Raw genomic sequence first — 12,880 nt, 5'->3', positions numbered from 1 at the left:
ACTGGAGGATGCCTCGCAAGCTTTAGCCCCGCCCTGTGGCCCCGCCCCTCGCCCTGGCCCCTCCTACTTTCCAAGGGCTCCTCCCCCCTCCGGGCCTTTCGACCTCCGCGGTCCGGTCCCTCGCAGACAGCCCCTCCCCCTCCCCCCGGCTCCGCCCCTCCCCTGCGGATCCGGGGCGGCGGACCTCCCCACGGTGCGCACCCCGCGCCCGGGGGCCCCCACGCTGCGCCCCACGGCCTCCCCTCTCGCCGCCGGAGCTCCGGGCTGGAGAGTAGGTTCGGCAGCCGCCTGGAATGCCAACCGTTCTCTTCTCCCCTCGGCCCCGACTTCTCTCCTTCCCCGCCCAGTCTCCTCTCCGGAGCTTGGGGGCCCTCGGGTGCAGCGTCCGCAGCTGCAGAGTGGGGTGAGGGGCTGGAGGCCCGGGCATGGTTTAACCTGGTGTCCCCACCACACACACACACACACACACACACACACACACACACACACACACACACAGAGTTCTCTGCTTCTCCGGGAGGCCCCATTCTTCCTCGCCGGCTGGGCTCTTGGCCTTCTGAAGGTCACCTGCCTTTGAGGGGGCGCCGTCGGAAGGATGTCCTTCCTCTCTCAGCTGCCCTGGGCTTCTCTTTTTCCTCTTCCTCCTTTCTACCCGCTCATCCAAAGCCCCTAGGTGCATCTAGCCCCGCACACCCGCGACAGGGATGGAGACCCTAGGGTGGAGGAAAGTCCTCCGTGCCATTTCCACACCTGTGCCGGCCTCTTCCCCCTCGAGGCCCCGTCGGGGGAGGGAGAGGTAGTAGCGGGGGTCGAAACCCCCCAAACCTCGAAGTCTTCCATTTTCTGGCACTCCCCCTCATTGAGGTCCCTCTTCCCATCTCAGACCCCCAACTCTGGCCTCTTTCAAAGGTCCGTCCGCCCCCTGGGACAGATTTGGGGGGAAGATCACCGGAAACTCGCCCTCCCCCTGATTAGGGCAGAGGGGGTGAGGTAGCACAGTGCTGTACACGGAACCGGAAAGGCCCCCGGGGTGGGGGGAGGGGGGCAGGGCAGGGACGGGGGCTTTTAGTTTGCATCTTAGGTGGGAGGGGGGAGGGGGGACCGCAGCAGTTAACTTGTCCTTACGCAGCGATTTTTAACGAGGCTGGGGGGAGGGGGGCTTGAGGGTGGGGAAGGGATGGGGTGGGGTGGGGGGCCCTGGCTCTGTTATTTGCCGTGTATCATATGTAAATACCGACAGAAACTTCAATAAACTTTATTTCAAACACGTCTCCGCCTGCCCAGGGAGAGGGGATTGGATACTGGGTCCGTCCAGGTCTCTGCCCCTGGGGTGGGGGCCTTGAGTCCTGCAGAATAAGGTCAGATTGGTCTTTGTTAAGTTGCTTAATCATCATAATTATTAACAGCAGCACTTTATAATTCAGTCCGTGTAAAGCATGTAGGACAGCAAATGACACCCGTCAGGATCAATAAAAATTAACTGTTGGTGTTACCATGACCACTTAGAGTACTCTTACTATTGCTTGCCTTCCTTCTACATTTATTGCCTCATTTGATTTTCTCCCCAAGCTTACTTGTTGAATTTACTGAAGTCATTTTGCAGATAGGGCCATGGAGACGAAATGACTCACCCAGGGTCACATAGGTAGAAACTGGCAGAGGCAGAGCTGAAAGTAGGTTTCTCTGGTGCCAAAACTTGAGCTTTCTTCCCCCCTTCTGCCCCTTTGCACTGGAGAGCAGTGGTTCTCCTAATGTTTGAATCCATCCCTCTGTTGAGAAATCACTGCTCCATTTATTGCACACCTACTATGAGCTGCACACTTTCATCCCAAACGTGATCTCAGGAGATGTTCCCAGCAGCCTGGTATCAGAGGCTCCCAAGCGGGCCCTAAGATCTGAGATCTCACCTACTCCACTGAGGGGTTGAAAACAGCCTGAGTGTTTAATAAGCTTCTTGAAGTGTCTGGAAAAGGAAACAATGCTAGCCCTTTGGCTCTTTGCCTTTTTGGGATTTAGGCTCTTGGGGGGCAATCAGAACGGCTCCCACAATCATGACCACATTCACCAAGCTATTATTAGGTGTCAGACACTGTGCTAAGCGCTTTCCATGTTGTTAGTTCATTGGATTCTCCCAAACCTGTGAGCTAGGCATTGCAAACAGTCCCGTCTTGTAGATGAAGAAACTGGCACTCTCAGGGAGATAAGATCCCCCAGCTGGTGAGATGCAAAGGAGAATTTCCACCCAGGCCTGTCCAATTCCAGAACCTCCTCTCTCAGCCACCATATTTCAGCCACCATGACTTTGATGCAAACTCATCCTGTGACCTTGAGAAGTCTTTTAATCTCTGGGGTTTTAGTTTCTTTTTCTATAAAAAGGAGGGAGGATGGGCTAGAAGGACTCCAAATCCCTCTGGAACCAGAAGAGTGGTGGAGGCAGGTTAGCAGGAAAGAATAAGATTCAGCAGGAACTGACTCCCTGAGGGAAATATTCTGAGTCATTTCCAATGGTTTCAGGAATTTCTGGAGGTCATGCTTGAGATCTGGGATGGCAAAGATGTTTCAGCTTCTTTGTCAAGACGAATCGATTCCTAGTGGCTGCCTGGAGCATGATATTGAGAAGGATTTTGAATATCTATCTGCTCAGTGGAAGAGGATGTCCCCATTGTTTGGGTTGATTGGTGCTGTCTGCCAGCCTGATTAATTGGTGCTGTCTGTCTTGCCTGCAGAAATGGCACTTTTGGTACAAGTGCTGGACATCTGCTTATTTCTCCAGAATTTAGCAATCTAATGTCCTAAAGTCTATGTTCTTTTAAAAAAGAATCAACCTAGGTTTTTTGTTTTTTTGGGGTGTTGTTGTTGTTGTTACTGTTTGGTTGTGTTTTGCTTTTTTACATTTTGAAAATGGAATGGGAATATGCCAGAGTGGCTCAGTCAGCTAAGTGTCTGCCTTTACCTCAGGTCATGATCCCGGGGTCCTGGGATCACCCCACATCAGGCTCTCTGCTCAGCGGGGAGTATGCTTCTCCCTTTCCCTCTCCCTCTGCCTCTGTGCTCTCACTCTCTCTCTCTCTCTCTCAAATAAATAAAGTCTTAAAAAACAAAAATGGAATGCGATCTTAAAAATTTGTTTATCTTTAAAAAAAAAATGCTGTGAAGGGCAGCCCCGGTGGCTCAGCGGCTTAGTGCCGTCTTCAGCCCAGGGCATGATCCTGGAGACCGGGGATCGAGTCCTGCGTCAGGCTCCCTGCATGGAGCCTGCTTCCCTCTGCTTGTGTCTCTGCCTCTCTCTCTCTCTCTCTGTGTGTGTGTCTCTCATGAATAAATAAACAAAATCTTAAAAAAAAATGCTGTGAAGAGTCAGTCCTACTTCTGACCTCTTGACATCCAGAAGTCCCCATCACCCTCACATATTATCATCTTACCATACACAATTTCAAGAATCTATTTGCATATTGAAGTATATACATGTGTGTTTAAATCCACACACAGGTGAGTATGTAGCACATATATGTTTATTTGACACAGCACTTATCATTGTATACACACAGTTCTGCACCTCCCAATTTCACATGGCAATGTATTATGGAGAGTATTTAGTATCAGTTATATAATTCTACCTTATTGTTTTTCAAGGATGCTTAATAATGAGTTTGCATAAATTAATTGCATAATTTATTGACTGTTTCCTATGTGTCAGCCACTTTTCATTCAATAACCCAAGGAAGTTGGTGCTTTTCTTTTCATCCCTATTTTATAAATGAGATCCTAGAGGCACAGAGAGGTGAATTAATCATTTCCTGGTCACACAGCTAGTAAGTGTGGTCAAGCTAAGATTTGAATCCTGGGCGTCTTCCGAACCTACCATGCTTAACCACCAAGCTAAATACCTCCAAGTATGCTGAAGCCACATAGTTCCATCTATTTACGTATCATCAGTTTTTGTTTAAGAAGCCTCCAGGTTGAACTGAAGACCTTGAGATGGAGAGTTGCATGCTCTACCGATTGAGCCAGCAAGGTGCCCCATCTATCATCATTCTATACCATGTTACTCAGTTAGTTAATTTATAGAATAATACTACACACGTTAGTGGTCTCAAAGTGTGGCCTAGGGACCCTGGGGCATGCCTGAGACCTGTTTAAGGGGTTCATGAGGCCTAAACCACTTTTACAAGAATACTAAGATATCATTTACCTTTTTCACTTGTAGTCTCTCATGAACTGAATGTATAGGGTCCAGAGTCTTTTTGGGGCTTCACAACAGGGGGTACCACAATAGATTGAATGTAGAAGCAGATATGAGAAACCTACTTTCTTCTAGTAGCCCAAACATTGAATAGATTCTCAAAACTATAAGTCAGCACCACTCTATTTTTGCATGTGTTTGGGAAAATACAATTATTTTTCACTAAATAAGTTGTCTATGTAAACATGCAATGAGTTTGTTATCATTTTACCGAAATTAATACAGATTTTTAAGTCTCCTTTATTTGAATTTTGAATATGTTACATATCAATAGATGTAACACACATAAACAAACACCATTGGGATCCCTTGCAAATTTTTAAGCATATAGAGGGGTCCTGAGACCAGACATGTCCTTTTGTTTTTGTTTTGTTTTTTTGAGACCAGACATGTTAAGCATTGCTGCTGTTTGTCACGGAGGCAGCAGCACATCAGATAGAGACTCAACTCATTTTTTCATTAGCTGTGTGTATGCCTTGAATGGAGCAATAAACCCATTTTTATTACAAATTTAATACCTGGGGATCCCTGGGTGGCTCAGCGGTTTGGTGCCTGCCTTTGGCCTGGGGCGCGATACTGGAGTTCCGGGATAGAGTCCTGCATCGGGCTCCCGGCATGGAACCTGCTTCTTTCTCTGCCTGTGTCTCTGCCTCTCTCTCTCTCTGTGTCTATCATGAATAAATAAGTAAAATCTTAAAAAAAAAAAAAAAAACAACAAATTTAATACCTAACCTTAAATTTCAAAATAAGCAGCAGAGAAGGATGGAAAGAAAAAAAATGCCTTTCATCTTCTCAAGGATCCCAACCCCAGCCTCATTTTCCAGAGTGATTGTTCTCAGTTTCTTCTAGATCAGTGGTTCTTCATGGGGGTGATTATGCCCCCAGGGGGGCGAGGGAGGAACATCAGGCAATGTCTCTCTGTGGGGGACACTTTTGGGCATCACAGTTGGGGAGGGGGTGCTGTTGGCCTCTGGTGGGTAGAGGACAGGGATGCTGCTCTGTCCTCCTCTGAGGCACAGGATGACGCCCACCACAAATAGTGATCTGGTCCAAGATGTAACTAACTGGTGCTCAGGTTGAGGAAATCTGCCTTAGACAATATCTATGCAATCACACACTCTCTCTGGCTTTTTGTTTTGTTTTGTTTTGTTATTTTATTGACATGGATGAGATTTTGTTAAATCTGTCAATAGGCAGTGACTCTTAACTGGTAGGGGATTACAAGCCCCTTTAAGAACCAGATAAGGGACACACCTGGGTGGCTCAGTGGTTTGGTGCCTGCCTTCAACCCAGTGTGTGATCCTGGAGACCCGGAATCGAGGCCCACATTGGGCTCCCTGCATGGAGCCTGCTTCTCTCTCTCTGCCTCTCTCTCTGCCTGTGTCTCTGCCTCTCTCTCTGTATCTCTCATTAATTAAAAATAAATAAAATCTTTAAAAAGGAAAAAAGAACCAGATAAAAGCTATGGGCCTCCAGAAAAGAGTACCCATATTCACTAAATGTCAAAGGCAATTTTCAGAGCTTCACAGACACCCTCCGAAAACCCTGCCAGAATTCCTGGAATGTATGATTTTGTTTGTTTTTGTTTTTTAAAGATTTTATTTATTTATTCATGAGACACACACACACACACACACACAGAGAGAGAGAGAGAGAGAGAGAGAGGCAGAGACACAGGCAGAGGGAGAAGCAGGTTCCATGCAGGGAGCCCGATGTGGGACTCGATCCCAGGTCTCCAGGATCAAGCCCCAGGCTGAAGGCAGCCCTAAGCCGCTGAGCCACCTAGGCTGCCCCAGATGTATGATTCTGAATCATAGTCCCAGGACATCCCATCTTGAGTGAGATCACTACCCATACCCCATCCCCATCCCCATCCCCTTTACAGACAACAGGACAAGGTGCCCAGAGCACAGGGGTTTTTTGGTTCTGGAACCCTTAGCGAGGCAAGGAAAAACAAGGATTGGAACTCAGACCACCTGATTTCTCAGCACTGGAATATTTCCACTTCACCCTGAATGAGGACATTTTAGAAACGCTGATCTTCTCTTCCTGGTACAGCGGGAAAACACGCCACCACCACTCTGTTCCTCTTGAGAAAACACAAAGGCCCCAGCTGTTGTTGATGAGATACACTCAAGCACCTGGGAGAACGCACACTCAGGATATGAGGCGGGAGAGGATGGACAGGGATGGGAGGTTGTCATTGGCTGCCAAAGGACTCTAGAATATGTATCCACTTGCTCCCTGAATCTTTCAATGTTTTCTCCATCCATCTCCATCCATCCATTCAGCACCTGCAGACCGAGGCTTCTTATCTACCAAAACTGGGCACTAGAGGATATGGAAGTGAACTAGCCCTATGCCTGTCTCAAACAGCCCCCACTCTGCTGGAGGAGACAGACTGACATGCAATCGCTATGCAGGCTATTTACCCTGCTCTGACAGGGGCATGACAATTACAGCTCTAGCCCCTGATGCAGCCTTGGGAGGTCAGGGAAGGCTTCCCAGAGGAAGGAGCATTCTAGTTGAGTCTTTATGTGAAAGATAGAAGAAGATCCCAAGAGACAGAAGAGGTGGAAGGTGATTCCAGGTGAGGGAGCCACACCCAGGAGCCTCAGAAGTGCAAAGGAGCTGAGCAGAGTGGGGAAAACCACTCCAGTCTGCAGGAGGCAGCAGTGGGGATGGCATAGGACAAGACTGGTACTATTGGCAAAGAACAGGGGTGAAGAGCTTATATTTTCTCCTGAAGGCAATAGGGAGCCATAGGAGAATTTTGAGGACAGGGAAAGGTCAGTTCTGAATGTTAGAGTGTCTTTAGAGGCTGAGAGAAAATCAGGCTGGAGGGAGACCAGTGACATTGTCTGGTGGCATAGTCCCGGCAAGAGGAAGACAGAAGGAAGGGGATGGATATGAAAGGGATCCAAGAGGGAGAAGAGAGGAACCCACACATAAGAACGCTAGTGGTGGGAGTGAGAGAGGGGGAAACACGGAGAGGGGGCATTAATGCAACACTGGCTGAGCAGCACCTGTGTGACCTTCACAGTGCAATGTGATGTACAGAGTCTATCAGTTATCTGCTGCTGTGTAACAAAGTACCACAGATGCCATGGCTTAAAGCAGCATGTACTTATTATCTCACATTTTCCATGACTCAGGAACCTAATAAAGTGCCCTGGGATCCAGGGTTTCCCAAGGCTGCAGTCAAGATGCTGGCTGGCCGCATTCTCATCTGGAAGTTTGATTAGGGAGAGATCCACTGTCAGGAGACAGAGATTATTTCCCTATGATTGCACAACTGACATTCCCATGTTCTTGCTAGCAGATGCCATCCTCCGGTCTTCACCACATGGCCTTCTCTGTAACAGGGCAGTTTGCTTCTGTGGGACAGCAGGAGAATCACTTGCTCTGAATCTCTGCCACTTCTTGATGCTTTTCAAAGATATTGTCTGATTAGGTTAGGCTCATCCAGGATAACCTTCCTTTTGATTAGCTACAAGTCAGTTGATTAGGGATCTTAGTTACTTATGCAAAATCTCTTCATCTTGCCATATAATATAATCTACTCAGGGGGATGACACCTTACCCTATTCACAAGTTTGCCCATACTCAAAAGGAGGGGATTCAACGGGTGTGTACAAGGTGGGGGGAAGATTTGGGGAGTCATTTTAGAGTTCTGCTAACCACATGGGACCAGGAGAAGCAAGGGTGGAGGGCCTCCTCAAGCATAGGAGCTTAGCAGACTTATCTGAGTCTGCAGCCTCTAGGTCTCTAGGTCAACTCCATGGGAGACTTTGGATAATGTGACATGAATTCATGAGCAAATCTAGGAATGAGATCTGAAAAGGGGTCATCACCTATACCTTCTGTGACATCCCTTCTGAAGGTACTTCTATGAACTGAAGGGTTGATCAGTGGGTCTAACATTTCTGTCTTACAACACAAAGTCCAGAGGTGCTATCTCATTTCGCAAAAGGATAAATATAGGATCCAGAAATTCCACTCCTAGGTATATCCCCAAGAGATGTGAAAACATATGTCCGAGGTGCCTGGCTGACTCAGTTGGTGGAACGAACATGTGACATCTTGATCCCAAGGTTGTGAGTTTGAGCCCCACGCTGGGTATAGAGATTGCTTAACAATGTATAACCTTTAGGGGCACCTGGGTGGCTCAGTCAGTTAAGCACCTGCCTTCAGTTCAAGTCATGATCTTGGGGTCTTGGGATCAAGCCCCATGTCAGTCTTCCTGCTCAGTGGGGAATCTGCTTCTTCCTCTCCCTCTGCATGCCCCCACCCAGTTCATGTTCTTTCTCTCTCTCAAATAAATAAATAGGATCTTTTTAAAAAATACAAATAAATCCTTTAAAAAAATAAAATATTAAGAAAACCCAAACATATGCCCATGTAAAAACTTAAACACAGATGTTCATGGCAGCATTATGTACAATAGCCCAAATGGGGAAAAGATCCAAATATACAACAGATAAGTAAAATGTAATATTTTCATACAATGGGATGATATTCGTCAATAAAAGGAAATGAAGTACTGATACATATTATTACATGGATGAACCTTGAAGATTTTATGCTTAGTAAAAGAAGCTAGATACAAATAAACTATGATTCCATTTGTATGAAATGTCCAGAATAGTCAAATCTATAGATTTGTGACTGGCCTAGGGCTTAGTTCAGTGGTGGGGGATGATGGCCAGCTAAGGGGTGTGTGGTATCCCCTTCAGGCTAACAAGAATGCTCTGAAATGGATCTAAACTCGATGGGTCCCCCATTCTGTGATTATAGCTAAAAGCCACTGAGTGGTACACTTTACATGGGTGAATTGTATGGTATGTGGATCCCATTGCAATAAAGCTACTAAAAAGAAACCAGATATATGCCCTTTGAAACAGGCAATCATGATGTAAAGTCTATCACTTACTGCCACAAAATTAACTGATAGAAGAACTAAAAATATTTATATGGGGAGACAGGGAGGGAAAAGTGAGGTCTACATGAGCTAAATCCTTATCTCGCTGAGAAAAAGAATCTATAATGTGTAATGCTGACACATCCAGAAAATAATTATTATTTAGGGATGGAAAGGCAAGTAAGAGAATAAACAGCTAAACACAAACGTTAAGAGGCTTTTCCAAAAAGGAAAAAGATTTGAGGGGTGCCTGGATGGATCAGTTGATTAAGCATCTGTCTTTGGCTTAGATCATGATCCCAGGGTCCTAGGATCCAGTCCCTACTCAGCAGGGAGCCTGCTTCTCCCTCTCCCTCTGCCCCCCACTTGTGCTTGCTCTGTCCAGTGCTCTCTATCAAATAAATAAATAAAATCTTTAAAAAAGAAAAGGAACAGGATTTGAGATAGGACAGACTGAATTCTTATTATAACCCCCTCCTACTATCATCTGGCGGGTAGAGTCCAGTGATGCTGCTGGACACCCCAAAGGGCGCGCCAGATGACCCCCACCACAGAGAGTTACCCAGAGAGTGTCACTAGTTCCCAAGTGTAGAAACCCTGGCTTGTTTTATTATCTTCAGAGTTTTGTTTTCACCCTTTGAAAGTTTCCGGTTTTGTTGTTTATTTTTAGCAGAGGAAACAGCACAGGCTCTGAGATCCGAAGCCTGGGCTCTGCTTGCCAATGTAATCACCTCCTACCTTGGTGATGTGCTTACCTCTCTCTGCCTCAGTCTACACACAAATGACTTGGAGTCTGTACTGTTCAGCGCTCAATGTATATCGGTTACCGTGCCTGTTCGCAGCTGTGTCCCTCTCCCTGGCAAAAGAGCAGAGGCGGAACAAATAGTTCTCAAGTGAATGAATTCCAGGCCCCTTCCCTTGTGGCTGGTGCTTCTTTGCTTCCAAACAAGGGGTGTCAGAATGCTTCTCTAAACGTCCCCCCCTCCCCCTGCTGGGGGCCATGGTGAGAATTAAGTAAACTGATCTCTAGAAACTCCAGTGGAAATGTGAGATGCTGGCCCCAGAAGGAAGTGGCCCCTCCAGAAGGAGGGGATTGGGTGCGTGGGGAAAATAGGTCTTCTCTGTCTCTGCCAGTCCCCCAAAGGAAGGAGCTGGCCCCAAAATGGCATGTTAAGTGGCTCTGAAGTTCATTATTGCTGACCGTCCCATCAAGCCCCACCAAGAGGCTGCTTCATCTCCAATTCTGCCTTTTATTCCCTGAGCAATTTGAGCAAATCGCGATACTGCTCCAAACCTCAGTTTGCTCATCTGTAATATGGGAACTTCAGTGCCCACATTACAAGGATTCTGCAAGAATTTGACCAGTCGTTGAAACATGTAAACTACCTAGCCCAAGTCTATGGTCATGGCTAGCTTTTAGTTTCGGATGGCATTTGCAGGAGGACAGGGTCCTGAAATAACTGCCTGCCTAGAGCAGTGTTCTAGGCCTTTTCTCATCAGTGTTCTTGATTCATTGGAGGCAGTTTATTTCCTGTGATAAATGACTGACTCTAGAAAAGAGGAAAGGTTTTGCCCAAGGTCACACACTGGCTACAGGCATCTCTAAGATTTGAATCCAAGACCAAACTTCTGACTCTCATCTCAGATTTTCCACTTCAAGTTGTTCCACCCCCTGCCCATTGGCGAGTTCTGGAACTCCAACAGTCATTAGTCTTAAAACTTTCAGAGCTGTCCTGCCCAGCCCTAGACAGATTTCTTTAAAACTTATTGCTACCCAAGCCTCTCACCTCCGGTTTATGTGCCCCCCCCCCCCCACCATCCCCATCTCGGGGTGGAATCTAACTCCTGGAGTGAGGGGGGAGAGGAAATGTTGGTGAAACTAAGAGCTTGTATCCTCCGAACTTGAATAGAAGAGAATTTCATTTTCAGGGGCTCTTTGCCCTTGGCAGTGGTGGAGGGGGTGGGGGGGAAGGCCCGGGGAGGTGGGGCTGTCCCTTGGATTTGGGGAAAGGGGACAGCTCCTGGGGTCCTTTTGGAAAGGCCCTCCCCTCATTTCCGGCGCTGCTGCCAGCCTTGGCTGGGCGCCTGGATCCTGTTGCTATGACGACAGGAAGAGGCGGTGGCGGCGGCAGGCGATGCTGTGGAGAGATGGAGGCTAGTGGGGGTGGGGTGGTGGCTTTGAAATGAGGATGGGGGCAGGGAGCAGGGGCGCGGGCTGTGGTGGGGGAGAGGGTGCGGGTGTCCTAGATCTCTGACCTTCTTCGTCCATCGCAGCCTGGCCCCTCTTTCTTCTGATGCCTCCTCAGTGTGTCTCTGTGTCTCGTTCTCAGGGTCTCTCCCAGTCAGGCGCTCTCCACCTATCTCTCTCTCTGGGTCTCTGCCTCTCTCTCCTTCTGCACCTGCTTTTCCATGTCCAGCCACCTTCTACCCATCAGAGCCCTCTCCCCTAAATCCTCTTGTTATTTACTCTCGTCCATTCTCTCTCTCTCCATCTTTTTCTCTCTCTAGAGCATCCTTCTCTTTATTAAGACCTTGCCCCCACCCCCCATTTCTATCTTCCTTTCTCTCCCCCCTCCCCAGTCTCTGTCTCTTCCCATCTGTCTCTCCTCCTCCTCTCTGGATGACTCTGTCCCTGTCTCTTCTTTCCTTCTGTTATCCCATTCTGACCCCCCATCCGCTCCCGTACCCCATCCCCCATCAGTCCCCCAGCCTCTGGGTTTCTCTCTTTGTGACTCTGTCTCTGTCCCCTTCCCTCTCTGGATATTTCTCTGTGTGTGTGTCTCTCTCCAACTTCCTTCTGCCACCAGCCGCTGCCTCCCCCAAATTTCTCCCTCCCCCATTTCTGTTTCACAGTCTCTGGGCTTCTCTTTTTCCACTTCTCCTTGTCTCTCCCTGTCTCTCTCCCTCCCTCTCTGGGTCTCTCTCTCTCTCTTTTTCCTCAGCTTCCTTCTGCCACCCAGACCCTGCCCCCCAATCCTTTCCCTCCCCCCACCTCCTCTCCGTGGCTCCCCCATCCTCAGCGGCTCCCCTCCCCCTCCTTCCCTCCTCCCTCCCTCTCCCGTCCTCCAGCTCCGCACTTTACCCAGCGACACGAGAACCAAATTGTCTCCTCACCTTTTTTTTCCCATCCCGACCCCCACTCCCTTGGGGCGCGAGCTCAGAGCTGCCCCTCAGCCCCCCTCCCACCTCAGCACCCTCATTCCCCATACGCCTCCTCATCTCCACCCCCCAACCAGGTCGGACGCCTGGGTCCCTCGCTGCTGGGGGAGGGGGAGCAGTGAGAACTGGGAGCCACAAGGGTTTTCCTGGGGGGGTGCAGACAGGGGGGCTCATCGTCCCCTCCCCAGTGCATCGGAGAGTTGACCTATCGTTAACAGAGGTGAGACAGATCTTTTTATTAATCGGAGGTGGGTGGATGTAGAAGGAAGGTTCTGTGACCCCCCCTAATTCTGGAGGAAGGAGCCAGTCCCTTCAGAGAGAGAAGGGCTGGTGACCCCTCTCAAATCCGGAAGCTTTAGAATTGGGGGTCCCCTGCTCCCTCCTCCTTTGCTGCCGCTGACAGATGGACTAAAAGAAGAGTCCCTAAAACCAAACAGATTGCCCCTCAAATCGACAAAATGAAAAGATCTCCAAATCTTTTTTTGATGGAGAATTTCCCTCACTCATCCGTTTCTCTCCCCTGCTTATCCTGGGTCGTGGGGGGCCCATCAGGGGGA

At 48.5% G+C, this 12,880-nt stretch overlaps 1 long non-coding RNA gene across 2 annotated transcripts; it reads right to left on the bottom strand.

Annotated features, from left to right (window-relative positions):
- Window positions 1-1,239: 1,239 nt before the first annotated feature.
- LOC144324483 (uncharacterized) lies at window positions 1,240-12,116 on the bottom strand. Of its 2 annotated transcripts, none has more exons than XR_013389978.1 (3): window positions 11,421-12,116; window positions 9,920-10,020; window positions 1,240-1,346 (listed from the first exon to the last, which is right to left on the bottom strand). It is a non-coding gene; the product is annotated as an uncharacterized LOC144324483 (long non-coding RNA). The 2 variants fall into 2 exon arrangements; XR_013389979.1 differs by lacking the exon at window positions 1,240-1,346 and adding an exon at window positions 5,396-7,672.
- Between the last annotated feature and the right edge of the window lie 764 nt (window positions 12,117-12,880).

Source organism: Canis aureus, chromosome 1, assembly GCF_053574225.1.
Source record: "Canis aureus isolate CA01 chromosome 1, VMU_Caureus_v.1.0, whole genome shotgun sequence".
Taxonomy (NCBI): domain Eukaryota; kingdom Metazoa; phylum Chordata; class Mammalia; order Carnivora; family Canidae; genus Canis; species Canis aureus.
This window is presented reverse-complemented; position numbering and strand designations above follow the sequence as displayed.